General features: G+C 38.9%; 1 long non-coding RNA gene across 7 annotated transcripts in view; it reads right to left on the minus strand.

Moving 5' to 3' along the window:
- Positions 1-20,452, minus strand: part of LOC131512756 (uncharacterized) — a 110,182-nt gene that overhangs the window by 83,452 nt on the left and 6,278 nt on the right. For 6 of the 7 annotated variants that reach the window (XR_009262298.1, XR_009262295.1, XR_009262296.1 and 3 more), the window contains exon 2: positions 7,354-7,469. This is a non-coding gene — a long non-coding RNA (uncharacterized LOC131512756). The remainder of the gene's footprint in view (positions 1-7,353; positions 7,470-20,452) is intronic. The other variant, XR_009262293.1, reaches the window with a different exon arrangement.

Raw genomic sequence — 20,452 nt, forward strand, 5'->3', positions numbered from 1 at the left:
AATATTTTGTGTGTGTGCTTCATTTCCTCATCTGAAAATGAGGAACATAATGGCACCTCCCTCAAATAACAGCTTTTTATTTGGTAAAATGAAAATAATAATAATATTTCCTCCAAAAGACTATTTTGAAGATTAGATGTCAAGTCCTTAGCACAGGTACTAGCACAGTACTTAGCACAGGTACATAGGAGGCATCATGTGCCATTATCATCATTATTGTAATTATTTCTGTCCTCATCCCTTTTAACAAATTAGGAAACAGAAGTTCAGAGAAGTTTATTTAATTCATCCATGGCTACATATTAGTCAACAGCAAAGCCAGAATGCGAACTCTGGCAAGTCTGTTAATAGTAACACCTTTTTAGAGTGTTGATACACCATGCATCCATTTAAAAATTTCGTTCTTGGGGCGCCTGGGTGGCGCAGTCGGTTAAGCGTCCGACTTCAGCCAGGTCACGATCTCGTGGTCCGTGAGTTCGAGCCCCGCGTCAGGCTCTGGGCTGATGGCTCGGAGCCTGGAGCCTGTTTCCGATTCTGTGTCTCCCTCTCTCTCTGCCCCTCCCCCGTTCATGCTCTGTCTCTCTCTGTCCCAAAAATAAATAAAAAACGTTGAAAAAAAAATAAAAAAAAAAATAAAAAAAAATAAAAATTTCGTTCTTTTTAGTCTTATTAAGCATTTGTTAATTTCCAATTATATACTAGACAACATGGAATTTAAATGGAATAAAATGGACTCAGTTGGCAGGAACAATTTCACAAGTGCATGAGAAGAGAAAGTAGGAGATGTCTATGCAACAGGGCAGTCTGGCACAGACATCAAAGCCTCAGTGGGGTGAGGAAGGCATCCACATGGGGTGGGGGCTAGAGGACGAGATAGCAGCTGTGACCTTGGGAGGGTGTCAGAACCCAAATGGGACAAAGAGCGCATTTGCATGGGGAAGGGGGCAACACTGGCAAGGGGAGATTGGCTATTACATACAGGGAAGTTAATCTAATAAATTAACATATTAAAGATAATAGGAGACAGATTTTTCATTGTCAGAGAAGGGACTTACAAAATGTGGAAAAGATGAAAACTAAAATAAGACTTTGTGCTATTGTGCTGGAATTGAGGTTAATGATATAAACTGCATATCTGTTCAAGAAATAGTAGTTTAAAACCTTCTGACAAAGACCATCCCAAGTCCAGGTGGCTTCAGGGTAAATTCTCATAAACACGTAATGAAGAAATAATAATAATTCTACTTAAAGTATTCTAGAAAATAGAGGAGGAGATACTTCCCAACTCATTCTGTTAGTCCAGCATTACCATGATACCAAAAATCAAACAAAGGAAGGACAGTAAGAGAAACTTACACGCTGATATCCCTCATAAATGTAGATGCAAAAATTCTAAACAAAATTTTAGTAAATCAAATCTAATGATATATTAAAAGGATAGTACCTCAACCAAGTGGGATTTATCCCAAAAATGCAGGGTTGACTTCACATTATAAAATCAATCACTGGAATTCATCATGTTAACAAACACAAAAAAGAAAAACATGATCATCTCAACAGATGCAGAAAAAAACATGTGACAAAATCCAACTGAGATTCTGCTAGTACCTTGTCAAGGGAAGCCTTTGTTGAGAATCATAGTTTTAGATGAAGTAAAATATAGACAACTGTGTGCTGTTCTTGGGGATATGCAAAAGTAGACTAATAGTCATTCTTGTGACATGCTGCTAGTATATATTCTTTCAATAATCTCTAACCCAAATACATGATGCTATATTTTAACTCTGTGTTTCCCAAACTCTGTTCCATAAAACAATAGCATCTTTTAAAAAAAAAAAAAAATGTTTATTTGAGAGAGAGAGAGAGAGAGAGAGAGAGAGAGAGAGAGAGAGAGAGGTGGGGGGCAGAGAGAGGGGGAGGCAGAGAATCCCAAGCGGGCTCCACGGGGTCAGTACAGAGCCTGACTCCAGGTTCAAACTCAAGACCCTGAGATCATGACCTGAGCTGAAATCAAGAGTTGGAGGTTTAACCAACTGAGCCACCCAGGTGACCCTAGAATCCTTTGAAATATAAGGATATTCTTGTACTTTCAAGTAGTACCATAACATAGGGGCTACTGGGTGGCTCAGTCGGTTAAGTGCCAACTTTGGCTCAGGTCATGATCTTGCACTTTGTGGTTTCAAGCCCGGCATCGGGCTCTGTGCTGACAGCATGGAGCCTGGAACCTGCATCACATTCTGTGTCTCCCTCTCTCTTTGCCCCTCCCCCACTTGTGCTCTGTGTCTTCCTCAAAAATAAATAAACATTAAAAAAATTAAAAAAAAAGAAAATACATTAACTTATTAAAAGTTCTAACTCCACAGAAAATACCATATCCAAGATTTTTTTCTTCATGTGAATCTTGACCATTGCTTTCCTCTCAGGATAAATTATTCTATATTTGCTGCTACAAGCATTTTATTTTGACCCACCCATCTGTTCTTATTTACTGTATAATTATTCACAGGGACTCAAAATCCAGCAAGGTCATAGCAGTCTGGGACAACCTCATGGAAGGGCAGATGTTCTTGACTCTGGCCTGCTGCTGTACAGGCTCCTTTATTTTTATGTACGTACTTAGGCTTAGCATGGAGCCCGACGCGGGGCTCAATTCCATGACCATGAGATCATGACCTGAGGCAAAATCAAGAGTCAGATGCTCAAGTGACTGAGCCACCCAGGTGCTCACGTACAGTCTCCCTCAAACGCCACCTTTATCATGGCATTCCTCTACTCACAGACCTTCCTATACATAGAAAGTCAACTCTATACCATCAACAGAGAAATTGGCAACTTTTCTTAGCAACTTCCCTAATTCTTTGATTTTAATATCTTTTAATTTCATAGAACAATCTAAAATATTTATCCCAGACTAATAAAAACAATAAATTGTCATTTTTTTTTTAAATCTCCAAGATTTAAATCTTTTTTAAATCTCCAAGTGAAAGCCACTTTCGCTTGACTCAAGGAGCACTTTAAGGAGGCCTGTCTCCATATACCAAGAGAAAGCCACATGGTAAAAATGAAATTTCTACTGGTGATTGCTACCTGCTATGGTCTGAATGGTTGTGTCCCACCCTACATTTTTGAAAGCTTAACCCCTAAGAGGATGGTATTGGGGGGTAAGGCCTTTTGGAGGTGGTTAGGTCATAAGAGTGGAACTGCATGAGTGGGATTAGTGCCCTATGAGAGACCCACTTTTCTGACATGTAAGGTTATAGCAAAAAGAAAATTGTTTATGAACTAGGAAGCAGGCCCTCACCAGACAGTGAATCTGCCAGAGCCTTGATCTTGGACTTCCCAGCTTTGAGAACTGTGAGGAATAAATCTCTGTTGTTTATAAGCCACCCAGTTTATGATATTTTGTTATAGTAACCTGAACAGACTAAAACACTAACATATTGGTTCTTTCTATAAGCATGGAAAACACATTAAAGGGAATTGTGTCCTGTGAGAGGTGAATCTATAAAAAAGCTGGGCATCAAGTCATAAACCTACCACAGAAAAACAAAATAAAATGGGAAACGCAGAAGAGCACTTTCCTTTTGTGTGCCCAAGGGATCAGTGACTTATTCTTCGTGCAAAGTACTACACATCTTGGAAGCAAATAGTTTAAATAAGGTAGTAATATATTTAAGAACACCTTTTGAAAGTTACAATCCCTAAGGAAGACAAAAGAATCTTTTCATTGCAAAGAAGAATTCAAACACATTTGTTATAGCAGAGCAGCAAAATGAATTGTGGTGTGGGTAGCATGCTGAATTCTCAAGAAAGTGTTTCTCCCAGCCTGATCCTGGATAAGTAATTTTTAAATTAAAGTGCCTTTTCCTCAATACTCGGAATAGTTTTTAGAAGTGTTTGTGTTAACTGCATTAGCCCAATGGTCACTTCATATAAACAGGAACAAGACTTCAGCTAACCAAGGATAGAATGACAAACATTATTTTGACTGTTCCACTGAAGCTCTGGAATGGAACCCAAAAAAAACAGGAAGATACTGATATCAATTTACCATGATGGGACCTTACTGGTGAAATCAGAAGAAGCGCTAAAATACATATGCTCTGAAGCACAGGACTATCAGAAGTGATACCCTTGCATCTTACCGTATTGTTTGAAAGGCAAACAAAGGCTCATTTTATAACTTTTTTAAAAAACCTCAGAAATATGCTAATATGAGTTGTACTTAGGACAAGGATGAATGCAGTAAGTAAGACAAATTATGGAGAAAGCAGATTACTGCGTTGACTCATCCAAACTATTATTTTCTGCTTCAGGAAAGAGTCTTTCGAAACAGAAAAAGTTTTAAGTTAAACCAACCTACTCCTGTCTCCTTTTTAGGGGCCTGTCCCTTGCAAATTATACCTATTTATACAAATAATTTTATGCCAAAGAGGAAATATATATTTAGCAGGGACTTAACATCTTTTTAGCAGTGCCATGGTCTTCATGAAGAAAATAAAAGAAATGTAAGATACATTCTCTGCTCTGTTTCATCCTGTTAATTTTAGAATTCTAGAAATAATACTAGAGGTAGTTTGAAAACTAAAATGTTTTATTTTCTTGATGAAACATACTTATAGATACAAATCTTAAACAAAAGGTGAAATCCTGGATATTCTATTTTTTCTTTATCTGGATGAAGTGGCCATCTCTATGTCTAGATAGCACCTACCACCTTAAAATAACCAAAATAATGTTTTTTTCCCCCTTCATTAAATTACTGACCCACTATATTTGCTTCCAGAAAAAGACAGTTTCATTGTCCACTGTCACATCACTAATATTTATTAACCAGAACGATGTCCAACAGAAATACATGTCCACATGCACCAGGAGATAGCACAGAATAGTCATAGCAATATTATCTGGTGGGTACAAAGTGCAAGCAGTCCAGACATCCAACACAAAAGAATGGATAAGTAAACTGGTCCATTTACACAACAGAATACTACAAAGCAATGAAAATGAACAAACTGACAGCTACATTCAATCACATGGATGACAAATGGAAGAAGCAAGACTAAAGAATATATCAAGTATGATTTCATTTATAAAAAGTTGCCCAACATACAGTGCTAAACTATACAGATGTATCTGGTGCATATGGCTGCACACTCAGGTGGTAAGACTATAAAGAAAAGCAAAGAAATTATTGCCTACAAAGTAAAGCTAGAGCTATCTCAGAGAAGAAAGGACAAGTGTGGGGAGACGGTTGTGGTTGTCAAGGGACCCACAGGGCTTTTGGCATGCTGGTCAAATTTTTCCACATATTTTTTCTTCAACCATGGGTGGCAGTTACAAGGGGTGTTCATTCTTACAACTATTTGTAAACTGCAGATGTCATGTTTATTTATTTTGAGAGAGAAAGAGAGGGAGAGCATGAGTGGGGAGAGAGGCAGAGAGAGAAGGAGAGAGAGAATCTCCACTGATGGTGTGGAGCCTGATGAGGGGCTTGATCTCACAAACCATGAGATCATGATCTGAGCCAGAAACAAGAGTTGGATGCTCAACTGACTGAGCCACCCAGGTGCCCTACTGTTATCGCTTTAAGAATATTACACTTCACGGTAAAATACTTCCAAAAAAACCCATGGGTTACTTTGCTAAATATTAACTACATATAATATATACATATATGTGTGTGTATAATATACACACTTTAAAACCTATTGGTTACAAGGGAAAAAAAGCACCGTGATTCAGTACAGACTTTTCTTGTTCCTCTTCTGCTGAGCGAGTATTAAAAGCTCAAATGAGTTTAAAAAATGGAAGAGATAAGGGTTTAGAAGTTCACTAAAGAATACTATTCCCTGTCATGAATGTTATTTGAAAATATGAAAGATTTATGTGACTTTTTGGCTGATGGTGGAATTGCATGTATATATTCTTAGTCTCTCCTTTGTTTATTGATAGAACTTGCTGATACAACTATGCAGAAGCAGTACTTGAGAAAAAACGGAGCATCATTATGTCCTTACAGCTGTGACACAGAAGCAGCTTTACTTTGATGTTACACCTAATGGCTTACTCTTAAGTTTTCCTGCTTCCACCAGTAATGTTGATTCTAATCTTAGAATGGCTGCTTCCTCGGAAACACACACACACACACACACACACACACACACACACACTGAACTAACCCAGCCATGTCCGCTTATAAGTTATTTCACCGGAGTTAGGCCAAAATCAACCCATGCTCCTGAATTAGTTGGGTAATAGCTATTGTGTTACCTTTCAATCTATGTTACCTATGTTTAATCTATGTTACCTATGACATCTAAATACTGGTGATATGATATCCTCAAATCCTCTTTCAGCACTGATCCCATTACAAATCTTGGTTAACAGAGTGACATTATCAAACTCTGACATATCATACAAGAAAGAAAATGGGTTGACCAATTGCCCACCTCTATGCTCCAGAATGTATTTACTGAAAGGAACACAGAAAAATCTATATGGCAACTTTATTCTCCCAACTGGGATCATTGTTATTCGATAGTTCTTGGGGAGGTCAAAATCAGTTTTACATTTAAGAATACCTGAATCTGATCTGTGGTCTTAGAAGATAAATTTCATTTTTCAAAGTCAATACCACCAAGAATGTTGTAGTAGAAACAACACAGAAGACAATGCAGGTTACTCTTGATCTAGCAAATGTTTATTCACAGCGTAGCTTTCTTAAAGCAAATGATGATCCAGTGTTTGGTAAAATAACCAACAATACTGCTTAAGTCACATGTGGTCAACAGTCTGTCTACTTAATCTAACACTCAGAATCAGTGCCTTAAAGGCAAAATAATTATTTGTCTCTCTTTCTCCTGGCAAAGATAAACACTGAAGGAAAATGGGCATTTCTTTTTAAGCAATCTTAGAATGAAGTTGCATTATTCTACCTAAGTACTATCTACATTCTAGCTCATTACATGGCTCAAAAATAGTATGGGTCAAAGGATATTTCCCCATATATAACTATATACTGTAAGAACATTATGTAAGAGTTGTAGGCCATAACTACTGTTTCCCAACATCACTATTATTGTTGATGGGTGACAGTGAATTAGAGTTCCCCAAAACATCACTCACCAACAAATATAAATTCTAAGACTTATTTCAAAGTCAAATTTCACTGTGTTGGGTTTAGTTACCATTTGGGTCATCTATACCATGACTGCCCTCACTTACAATGAAATAAAAACTGACAATACAGAATATAATTTTTCTTAATGGAGAAGAAAATATGTTCTAGGACAAAATGTAAACTTCATATATGAAGAAAGTGTTTTAACAGAGGAGGGATAACAGTATTACCTTCCATTTGTGAGTAACTGGAATTCAAACCCAGGCCTTCTGATTTCCCGGCTGATGTGCTTTCAAGACAACGCAGGGATCCTTAGCTTTCTCCATAATGACTTATCCCAAGTCTTCTGGTGAAAAAAAGTGATTGTAGAAAAGTAACTGCAACATCTCAGTCTTTTGTTTTTAATGACAAACATGTGTTCTCATTTGTTTCTACCATCTCTCCCAAGCGATTACTTCTAGAATAAAACATGAGGGAAAGAACCCATGCATTTTCTAGGGTAACTTTTTCCCTGAGGATTTTCCCCTGACATCTGAGGAATTAGAAGATCACAGCCATAGGCCTTCTTTCCCCACTGCTCAGCAGTAGTCAGTGACCAAGCAGCCAAGATCACCAAAGCAAGAACAGGATCTAGAGACTGAATATTACAGACAACTTTAATTGAACACTAGACCAGAAATTAAGTATAAATGGTTTCTAAATCAAATATGGTTTAAAATTAATTACTTATTGCAAGAAACTTACTTGTTAATTCATTAAAGTCAAGATCACACTTACTCAGATAATTTTAACTATCCAACAGCTTCAATTGCAATTTTACTTCCTTTAATTAATCTCTCTCAAGATACATATAGGCATACAGCACAACCATTATTTTATTGGGTTACAATATTGCTTTAAAATTTTATAGGCCAGCATGGTGATTTTTGTACAATTGCTGGAGTTCTGAGTTTTGATAAAGGGTGTCAACCATGTAAATTCACCACCAATGAGTAAAGAGTTGTTGCTATATTTAAAATTAAGCTTCCCTCAGTTTTTGGACAGCCAGTGATTGTTTATATAAATAAGTAATGTGCTGTGTATATGCAGAAAATAAAATTTTATTTATTTTTAACGTTTATTTATTTTTGAGACAGAGAGACACAGCATGAATGGGGGAGGGGCAGAGAGAGAGGGAGACACAGAATCGGAAGCAGGCTCCAGGCTCTGAGCCATCAGCCCAGAGCCCGAGGTGGGGCTCGAACTCACGGACCGGGAGATCATGACCTGAGCTGAAGTCGGACGCTTAACCGACTGAGCCACCCAGGCGCCCCAGAAAATAAAATTTTAAATGCTTATCTTTGTGTCAAACTGTTTCTTTAAGCAAGGAAAATAGACAACTCTCAGTCAATGCATACCCACTCTGTGTTAAGTATTTTCAAGTTGACTAACTTAAAGAAGGAATTCTAAAACAATCACCGAAAGCATGAAAAAACATGTCACTCCAGTGGACCAGAGTTTCATTAAACTAGCTGTGTAAGAAGCTTTGTGTCTGAAAATGGAACAGAAAAATCTGAGACATAAAACTTATGCTATCAGGTAAAATTGCACCAAATAAAAATAACTTAAAGAAATTACAATCATGTATTTCATATCCATCTGTGGTTTTTAATCAGCTAATTGTTGCCTTTCAATGATTGAATTCCCTCACAATCGGTCCCCCTGTTTAAGGTTCAAAGTTGACAAAATTGATAGAGAACTTGGAAAGCAGAGAATCTCCCACCAACGGCTAGGAGAGAAGTCCAGGAAGAAGCCACAGCTGTGTTTTCTTGCAATCACGAGGTAACAGCTGTCTAAATCAGTGATTCCCAAGCTTGTCTGCACATTGGAGTTACCTGGGGAGTCAAAACACTACTGATGCCCGTATCCCATTACTAAAAAGTGTGATGGAACTGATCTGGGTGTGGCTTGGGCTTTGAGATTTTAAAGAGACTTCTAGTAATTCTAACATGTAGACAAATTTGGGGGAAAATGGTATATATTCTTTTATATTTTTATCTTAAAATTTTTGACTAATTAGGTTCATGTCTTTTTTAGCGTACTTTCTATATCAGTCTCAGGCCATTTGGGGAAATCTACCGAAGTACAACTTGATGTGGCATATCCCAACTGTATATCCATGGAGGTAAACCAAGACCCTAAAGCAAAAGTATAACATAATGGAATTACTCATTATTGTCAAAAGGAAAATAGAAGCAGGAAAAATAAAGGCATGAATAACCAAAATTTCATAAATTATTTCTTCATGACAATAATTACTAGTGTATGGATTTTTTTTTTTTCAAATCCAAGGCCTAGAAACTTTGTTTGCCATTCTAAAATCAGACAGAAGTGGGGCGCCTGGGTGGCTCAATCGGTTAAGCGTCCGACTTCAGCTCAGGTCATGATCTCGCAGTCCGTGAGTTCGAGCCCCGCGTCGGGCTCTGGGCTGATGGCTCAGAGCCTGGAGCCTGCTTCCGATTCTGTGTCTCCCTCTCTCTCTGCTCCTCCCCCGTTCATGCTCTGTCTCTCTCTGTCTCAAAAATAAATTTTAAAAAAACGTTAAAAAAATTTAAAATAAAATAAAATAAAATCAGAGAGAAGAATTACAGAACACTGCCTACAAAAATCTGGCTTTAAGTGATGATCTGGATTTGTATGACCTATTCGAGCTTTCCACTTTATCAGATGGAAAGGGGCAGCTGCTGGAAAAAAGAAGAGGAATAAGGAATTGGATCTTACACATGAATAAACCTGTGGAGATACTAAGTTCATTAATGTTCTTGTTGGCAGGAATCAAAATGACTTAGAGGCAGCCAAGCTGAATTACAGGTTTGATTTACTTAAGAGATACACGTTATGCAGACATCAGCATTTTTTTTTTTTTTACACCAGCCCCAAGGCAGACTTGATGATGAGACAAGTACAACCCTTTCTTTCGCAGGAAGATTCACTTGTATTTCCCTGTGGCTTCTCTGCTTCCTGGGAGGTGGAGGTGAGTGGGGGGAGGTGGTAATAAGTTGTCTAGACTAGAGAAGAAAGAATTTAGTTTTAAAAGTTCAAAAGTGTCAGGGATTCAAAATAACAACATGTAACTTCGCTCTGAAATACACGGGGTTACAGGTTTTACACAGACTGAGGTGCTGAGCCAAATGTACTACTCCTTTGAATTAAAACAAATGACCAATATGGTCAACTAATATTTGACAAGGAGTCGAGAATACTCAACAGAGAAAAGACAGTCTTTTCAATGAAAGTACTGGACAAGTGGATATTCAAATGTAAAAGAATGAAACTGGACCCATATCATAGACCACTCAAAAAAATTAACTTAAAATGGATTAGACTTAAATGTGAAACCCTCAGCAGGGGCAGCTAGGAAACTAGTTGAAACTCCTAGAAGAAAACATAGGAATAAAGCATCTTTTTTTGTTTAATGTTTTCATTTATTCTGAAAGAGAGTATGCACACAGGGAGTGGGGGATAGAGGATCCAAAGTCAATCAGGCTCTGTGCTGACAGCACAGAGCCCTACGAGGGGCTCAAATTCACAAAATGTGAGATCGTGACCTGAGTGGACATTGGATGTTTAATCGACTGAGCCACCCAGGTGCCCCAGGAACAAAGTATCTTGACATGGATTTTGGTAATGATATTTTTGAATATGACACCTAAAGCACAAGTGACAAAATAAAAAATAGACAAGTGGGACTACATCAAATCAAAAAGCTACTGCACAGCCAAAGAACATGTTGATAAAGTGAAAAGACAACCTACGGAATGGGAAAAAAAATTTGCAAACCATGTATCTGATAAAGGGTTAATACCCAAGATACACAAAAATCTCATATAACTCAATAGCAAAAAACCTCCCAAATAAACTAAAAAATGGGCAAAGAACCAGAATAGACATTTCATCAAAGAAGATATACCAAAGGCCAATGGGTACATGAAAAGATGGTCAACATCACTTGTCATTAAGGAAATGCAAATAAAACCACAATGAAGTATCACCTCATGCCTGTTAGAATGGCCATCATCAAAAAATAAAGAGGTAACAAAAGCTGCCGTGGATGTGGAAAAAAAAGGAACCCATGTGCACTGTTGATAAGATTGTTAGGTGGTACAGCCACTAGGGAAAATGATACGGAGGCTCCTCAAAAAAATTAAAAAATAGAACCACAACACCCATCGGTTTCCCTTTTGAGAATGTAAGAACAAAAGAACAAAAGAAACAAAAGAAGAAAGAAACAAAAACACAAACTCAAAAAGATAGCTTCTCCCCCACGTTCACAGCAGCATTATGTACATTAGCCAAGACATGGAAACAATCAATAGATGAATGGATAAAGAAGCTGTAGTATATACATACAATGGAATATTATTCAGCCATAAAAAGTGAGGAGATTCTACCAGTTTTGTGACAACATGGATAGTCCTTGAAGGCATTATGCTAAATGAAATTAAGTCAGAGAAAGACAAATACTGTATGATCTCAACTTGTAGGTGGAATCCAAAAAAGAAAGAAAGATGGGTGAGACTGGGTGATGGGCATTGAGGAGGGCACCTGTTGGGATGAGCACTGGCTGTTGTATGGAAACCAATTTGACAATCAATTTCGTATTTAAAAAAGTTGTTTCAAAATAAAATTAAAAAAAAAAGAAAAAAGAAAGAAAAAAACATGGAAAAGATCAGACTTGTGGTTACCAGATGCAGTGAGTAGGGGGAGGGGAACGTGGAGGAAGGTACAAACTTCCAGTTATAAGATAAATAAATACTAGAGATGCAATGTACAACATTGTGACTGTAGCTAACACTGCTGTATGAAAAATAAAAAGGTTTTTGAGAGTACATCCTGTGAGTTCTCATCATGAGAAAATTTTTAACTTCTTTCTTTCTTTTTATTGTATCTATAGAAGATGGACATTAGCTGACCCTATTGTCATAATCAAGTCACAAAATATGTAAATCAAACCAACTTCTGTATGCCTTAAACTTACACAGTGATGTAGGTCAATTATTTCTCAATAAAACTGGGAAAAAAGTGACCATAATGAGGATGTGGGATGCCACTATTCAAACCCTTTCCACTTCAGGGCACAATGCAATCTGATGTCAGTTCAAAATTATAATAGTTGGGCAAACCAAGGCATTACTACCCTAAGGAGGAAGAGGGGCAAAGGCACCTAAGGAGAAGAGTGTGGTTTGAGTGAACTGTAGTCAGTGGACAAAAATAGTGAAACACAGATTATGCAGTACAATTTTAAAGGTTTCTTTGCTTTAGTGAAATTCTCAAGATCATTCTTGTCTTAGTAAGAGCTGACTGAACCAAAACACATGGAGACCAAACAGAAGCTATGCTCTCAATTATTTCAAAATACACGAAAATCATCCCCAGGATGTGCTCTTTTGGCAAGTCACATGGCAATTTGCTTTTCATTTCTAGTGCCAACTGCAACCAGTTGTTTCTTCTGAAGCTTTAAACTTAGATCTAACTCTGAACTGTTCATTTCCTTCTGTGTTCTGCTTTTGCTTCCCCCATATCTGTTGCCAAAGTTACAGTCTACCACCCACACAATTGCCAAGCCAGAACCCAGGAGTCATCATGGGCCCCTCCCTTTGCATTTCAGTGCATGTTTCCAGTCTTATATGCTATATATCCTGGTTAGCAAATTAATCCCCCCCTTCCCTTCGTCCCTTCTGCTACCGCTGCAGGTCATGTCATCATCCTAACTGGTCTCCATATCCCTAATTTAGAGTTCTGTCAACACTCCCCCTACCCTTCTGGATTTATCCTGCCCTATTAGTCAAATATGAACATACCACAGCCCTGCTTATTCTCTAAAAACTTTGAGCCTTTACTCTTGTACTCTTTTGCCTGCAATGTTTATTTCTCCATGATTCTTTTAAAGACTTTATTTTTAAGTACTCTACACACAATGAGATCACACCTCTGAGATCAAGAGCCACATGCTCCACCGACTGAGCAAGCCAGGTGCCCCCATTCTTCCATTTCTGATTCTAGGTCACTAGAATGTAAAAACATTTAGCTCCAGAATAACTTGCTGTCAAAACTTTTCTGACTTTATCACTGCTGTTAGGTGTTTCCTCTTCTGTGTTTATATTATCTTGTATATAACTTTATTGGAACATTTGCCACACTGTTGTCATTGTTTACCTGTTTGTCTTCTCTTCCGACTTATAAATGAAAAGTGAGCTCCAGTTCCCAATGTTACAGCTTGTACAGCTGGCACCCAGAGGGGGCTTCACTAAGTCAATTTATACTGAATCTGTGATTCTTCATCTACTCACTGGAATTACTTAGGGAACCTTTAAAAATACTGAGGCCTGGACCCATCCCAGACCAATTCAAATTGAATTTCTAGGAGTGAAGCCCAGGCATTTGAAGTTTTTTTTTTTTTTTAAAACTCCTCAGGTGATTTTAATGTTAGTGGTTGAAAACCACTGCACTAAATCATTGGTCTGGAAATGCTAGTTAAAGCTTTACCAGAAAACACAAAGTTTGAGGGTCTTTTGTGATTTATTTTTTTAAAGGACATTGTATTAGTTACTTCTGGCTGAGTAATAAATGACCCTAACATTTAGCAACTAAAACAATCAACACTTATTATCGCACAGTTTCTTGTGGTCAGGTATATCTGGCACAGTGGCACCCAGGGTTTTTTCGTAAGACTGCTTTCATGGTGTTAGCTGGGACCGTCATCGTCAAGTCTTGACAGAGAGGAAGAGCTTGTAGTCAAGCTCATGCACAGTTATGGTAAGATTCAGTTCTTCAATGACAGTTAGTAAAAGACTTCCTTAATATCCCTGCCTCTTCGTGCCGCACCACACAATATGGCAACTGGCTTCCATTAAAGAGAGTGAGAAAGCAAGAGAGGGTGAGCAAGATGGAAGCCAGAATCTTTCTGTAACCTAACCTTGGAAATGTCATCCCATTGTTTTACCATATTCTGTTAATCAAAAGCATGTCATTAGATTTAGCTAAACTAAACAGAAGCGAATAAAACAAAGGAATGGATATAAGCAAGTGGGTATCATTGCGAGCTATCTTTAAAGCTGCCTACCACAGATGTTTAATGATACTTGACTTAAAAATTAACCTATTTTATAGGAATCTGAACTAGATTGTCTTCAACTTAGGAGTACGCATGTCATTGGTCTTCTTGTAAAACTGATCGAGATGAACAAAAAATAAACTGACAGGTGTACTCTTTAATAAGTTTATATTTTTTCTTTCATTATCTAAGGGTAGATGCATTAGCTTAATGCATTTAATGCCTTTTAAACAAGATAATGTCAAGGGAAGTCAGTTTGCATAACAGCCTTCACAAGGCCTTATGAATTAGGTCAATGTGCTTTTCCAAGATTAAAAATGCCCCTTTCTTTTCCTAAGTTATTCAAGTTCACAGAAAACAGGATACTTTGAGGATTTAACATGTAATTTCTTTTTAGTGAAGGGCAGTTAACAGTAAATCTAAAGGTATAATACCAAGCAAAACAGGCAAATTAACATACTGACATTAAGCTGAAGAGAGTAATAAACTTTAAGTTTACCTCTCATTTTAGAGGAAAAAAGGTAATGTACTGCACAACACTGATTACTGATCTTAATAACCAAGATTTAAGCTTTCCTCAGAGAGATACTATCATTACAGAAGAATCCATTTGTCTTTAGACTGCTTACCATTCAATGCTAAGGCGGAAAGTTGAAACTGCTTAATAATACTTAGCAAAACCATACAAAGTACTAAAAACAAAAAGAAACTGGTGTCAAAGCACAAATGATCTGCATACTTGGAAGTCTGATGTTGACAGCACATTTACACAAAATCCTAAACTTAGTTTATATCACCTTGTACCTCACCCCCAGGTTTTGGTGTAGAGTGCTAGCCTCCAGATTAAGAGTACTGCATTTAATAAAACCTTTTTCCTTCAGTCATCTCCTAAATATTTGTTTTAAACTATTAGATCATAAACCCTGATGTGATTTTTAAAAAGGATATAATTGTAATACAGTGTTATAAAGATGTCACTGAGAAACTGTGCTTTGTGCATGGGCAGGAAAAGCTTAAGAACCATCTACTATAATTTGCTTTTTTTTTTTTTAATTTATTCATTTTGAGAGGGAGGGAGGGAGAGAGAGAGAGAGAGAGAGAGAGAGAGAGAGAGAGAGAGAGAGAGATATCATGTGTAGGGGAAGGGCAGAGAGACAGAAGGAGACAGAGAATCCCAAGCAGGCTCCTCACTGTCACTGGAGAGCCTGATGTGGGGCTCGAGCTCACAAACCTGTGAGATCAAGACCTGGGCCAAAATCAAGAGTCAGACACTTCACCTACTGAGCCACCCAGGCACCCCTGCAATTTGCTTTTAAAAAAGATTAAACTGCACCTTCGACGGTGAAATCTGTCCTTTCCTTCAGCTGAGGCACCAATTCTTAGTGCCATGATTATACTTACTAAGACTTAGGAAATAAAGCCATGATCAACTACTATTACCCAACAGAAACATTTCTGTGTCACCTATTATGTGAGTTACAGCAGACATGAAGTTTGAAGCTACTAACCTGGACTGTTGAAGCTCTGTAGCCCTTTAACAAACCCCCCTGAGCCATCCAGTTCTCCTGACCTAGACACACTTATTTGGGGCTTTAGTTTGAATTCATTAACCTTACTTATGAGATGGCTTTTCAGCTGCCAAACTGAGGGGTTGTAAACAGATAGGTCACCTAAAAACCTGTAAATTTTCTTTTCAAGATACTATGAATTAGCAATTCTAGAACTACCTTCTGTGTATTTCAGCCTTGAGTAAATGAGTAAAATTATACTTTAAAGGTAATGGCAGCCAGAATTGTTTTTGTTAAGGGAATTACAAATAAGGAAAAGGGGAAGAATAGAAAGGAGTGATAGACTGCAGTTGAAGGCAACAAAACAAACTCATGGTTTTTAACAGGTATAAATACAGCTATTTGTATATGTACGTATCTGCTAAGAGGGACCACAAGCAATGACACAGCAGCAGCATGAGCAAACCCAGCACTCAGATCTTGGTTCCTGAATACCATTTTCCATGAAAAGAAAGCAGGGCTCCTTGCAAAAATGGCTGATTCCAGGGCTAGGTCAGGGAAAGTACAAGATGAACCTGGAATATTTGACTGTATCAAAAAGCACAAAAGGACTCAAACTATGTTGAGTACATGACACATCTGGGGCTTCTAACACACAAAGGGAAAGTTTTGGGGTTCCAGTGGGCAAATGTGGGGCAATTACATCAAAATAATGGTAGTAATGGATTTAATCTGTTAACCAAGAATCCACAAGTCCATCTGCTAAAAATAAATAAATGAACAGAGAAAAACACTTCCTTTTATTATAGTGTCAACTAATAAACATAGATGGAATGATGGATTTAGAAAATCAGTCATTCACTCCAATAGGGACTTGGAGGAGGGGCAGGTTTAACTATTTCATGGCCAGGCATTGCCTTTACAGAACCCAGTGAGACATGACTAGAGCTGTTTGTCAATAGCTCTACAATTAACTGCTGCAGATGTCATGACCTTACTCCAGAATCCCAGGGGCCTGTATTATGATTCCCCAACTGGACTTGCCATATTCCACACTGCATTGTCTCCCACCACTGACACCACTAAGGTCTGCTTGATCACATGCTGCAAGTGTCTGTCAGGGCTGCTTGCACTGAAGCTTGAAACTGTTGCAGGAAACTTTCCTGCCCTGGCCCCATTCAAAATTGGCAGCCTTCCATATTTCTTGGTAGAAGAGCCACGGTATTATTCCTAGTTGTAGAATGCTTGGTCTCCAGAAGGAAAAGAGGCCTACAAAATCTTTTACCTCTTTGCTGTAGGGGCTGCAAGAGGCAGCAATTTTTCACTTTGGAGTAGATATACTGTATTCCCCCAATGGTTAAACCTTTGCTAAAGTGACTGGTCTCTCAATCTTCTTAGTGTTTATCTCCCATCCTCTGGGGTACACGTATCTTACTGATATGTTCAGCTTAGTAGCCACCTCTTGCAAATCTGCCCAACCACGTGATGTTCAGTAAAATGGACCAGTGTACTGTCATGAGGTTATTTAGGTGGTCCATATGTCTTTATTATATTATGACTGAGGATGGGAGAGTTAACACAGCCATGAGGAAAAACTCAGTCTAAATGAAAAGTGTTACTGTTCTTTGTTAAGGTGAACTGTTTCTGATTCTTTTCTCTAATTGGAATGGAAAAAAACACAGTGCCAAATCATTGACACACCATGTATCTGAGGCCTTACTAATCTGTTCTAGCAATGAGTCCAGCATAGAACAGCAGCTGTGCTGAGTTATTACTTGGTTAACTCAGCAGTAGTCCCTAGTAACTCTGCAGGATCTATCCAGTTTATTTAGGGGCTGGACTGTTACATTAAAGACAGAGAACTGGGACCAGCACTCCCATATCTTTTAGGTCTTAAATGTTGGCATTCATCTTCATTATTCCCCCCAAATACAATATTGAGCCTGATTTACTATCTTGATGAGAGGGATGGGCGGGGGGGGGGGGGTAGTTTCAGAAGGTTCCATTTGGCAATCCCCACTAGAACTCCTACTCCACAGACCAGGGATCCAATGTGGCAGTTACTCCAATTGCCACATAAATACTTGTTATGCACCTGAAGCCCACTGTGAGACTAAGTTTAGGCAGTACCCCTGGTCTGGTAGGTGCCCATTATAACAGGAAGGCTGTGATGTTGCTTTAAATCTGCAGATGCCGACATCAGCTCAAATCCTATGACCAAAAGTCCTCAAGACACCTGATTATTCCTCTTTCCCTGGTGTAGAGTCACTCAGATAGCCATAAAGCCTTTTTGGAGAAATGTCATGTATTTACGTAGTTTCCATGGTGTGGTAGGGTTCTTCTTTGGGACCCATCCACATATTCTGTTCTAGATCTAAAAATTGTTTCAGGTCTGGGAACTAAGCAAGGGATCATGACTTTTTATTGCTGTCACTGCCCTCGGCCTCCTGTTCATCCATTCTTGCTTTTTAGGGTATGTTAATCAGCACCCTCAAGCACTGCCCATCTATTTTGTCCCTAGGGAGACTAGGCTGTTTTAGCTGACTCTAGAACTCCTTGTGGGTCAAGCTCCTTTGGATCTAAGGCCTTATGATAACTGTGACCTTTTAGCTTCTGGCAGTTAAGCAACACCAACGGGTTCATTACTTCAGGGCTCATTATTCCCATGGACATTAATGGGTCAGCTCTGTGGCTGCTTCTCTTACCTTTATGCCAGGCCAGCAGAGGAGAACTACCACCAAACTTCTTAGTGATGCTGATGATGCCTCTCTCACCAGTGCTCTCCTCATGGGCTTGGGTGAATGGTCCTCTCATGGAGTACAAGCCACCAGTAGATCTTCTGACCTTATGCAATGTATCCATTCCAGCATGCCCATTTGCTCAGCCTCTTTATTCCTTCCTACACAGGCTGCCAGTGCAACTCAGACATTTTTCACTTTGCTGAGAGTTAACCCAGTTATTGACTTGGTTACTGGTTAGTTAGTCACTTGGCAGCCAAGAAAGGAGAAAGTGGGGAGAGAAGGAGGGCTATTGCCTTATGGCCAAGAGGCTTTTGTAGTATCTCCAGTAGAGCAAACAAGCTAGTTCTTACTAGAGAAGGGCTACCTTGCAAGCCCTAAGATTCGAAAGGGAAGAGCAGGGGCATCTATCAGGATGACCCATCCTATGTTTAGGATTCTAGATTTTCCCACCTTCACATTAACAGAACCAGGATACCTAAATACCAGGTTACCTAAATGCTCAAATACCTCTGGAGCTCTGTGACTCCAACAAATGGCTAGCTCTTCAGCAAGTGGTTCAACAGACTCTGTCCTTCTACAGGCGATAAAGACTATCACAGGGGCCCTCCAGATCTGACATTTAGGTACTCATGGTTTCTTAACAGCTATTTCTATTTTCCTTCTGTAGTGCTACTATACAATTTTACAGTAATCAGCCAACTCTGTTGTCTTTGTAGATGCTATTCCTCCCATATTTTTCAAATTGTCCCATATCAACACTGGTGAAATCTTTAGTAATTAATCTGTAGCCTTATGCCAGAAGCTCATTGCCAATCAGGGTGGCACCTTCAGGCCAGGAGATGGATGAGCCATTTCCAAATGTCAATTTTACCATCCCAGCAGCGAAGATGTTATTAAATGTGTAAGATTTTTATTGGGTAAATATCTATGAGAGATAATCAGGAGGGGGGGGGGAGCCAGGAAGACTGGGTGAAGTGTCACATCATGATGCAAGTCTGACTCTAAGTGAAAGAGAGAGGGAAGGAAGAGTGAGTGGAAGGGTTCTAGAGGGCCATGTTGCCTAAAGAAGGCTTGGCAAAGTGATGGGAGAGTCCTTGTGTCCCTGTTGGCCATCAGAGGAGGCTGTGTCTCCCCAAAATGGGCCTTAGTATCTCTGCCATGCTCAGTCATTGAGCTGTGAAAGAAGTAAGGTCTTGGCACAAATACAGTGATGGATTTCAGAGCATAGCAGCTGGGATCCTTGGTCACTTAAACTCCTTGCAGTGGGGGTCTGTGAGGTGCATTCTCATAGTAGCCTCATGATCCTAACAAGAGGAAGAGCTGGAATTCAAATTAGGTAGTTTGGTTCCAGAGTCTGTACTGCAACCAGTACCCTAAGAAGATATCTCTTAGAACTGCAGAGGTCTGAAATAAATGGTCCTCTATCATGCTGGAAGATTTATATGGCAGGCTGGAACAGACTGGTAAGAATCATGAGGCTTCTTCTAAAGAGTCTATACTTCAGGGGCACCTGGATGGCTTAGTCAGTTGAGTGACTGACTTTGGCTCAGGTCACGATCTCACAGCTCATGAGTTTGAGCCCTGTGTCGGGCTCTGTGCTGACAGCTCAGAGCCTGGAGCCTGCTTCAGATTCTGTGTCTCCTCTCTCTGTCCCTCCCCTGCTCATGCTCGTGCTCTCTCTCTCTCAAAAATAAACATTAAAAAAAAAAAAATCAAAAAAGAAAAAGAGTTTGTACATCTTTCTACATATATAGAGTGGGGGGGAGGGGCACATCACAGATTAATGTATACAAATATATTCTGCATGCGTTGCATACACACATGAATAATTTATAGACCCATATGCAGCTTTAGTTTCCCATGGTATAAAAAGGTTAGCCGACTTGAAAAGAGCTGCAACAGTGATTCCTGGCCTGCCTATACAATAAGATGTATCATCCTGTATATGTGGTAAGATGGTCAAAAAGTGCTGACAAATCATTCATAC

Source organism: Neofelis nebulosa, chromosome 1 (genome assembly GCF_028018385.1).
Source record: "Neofelis nebulosa isolate mNeoNeb1 chromosome 1, mNeoNeb1.pri, whole genome shotgun sequence".
NCBI lineage: Eukaryota > Metazoa > Chordata > Mammalia > Carnivora > Felidae > Neofelis > Neofelis nebulosa.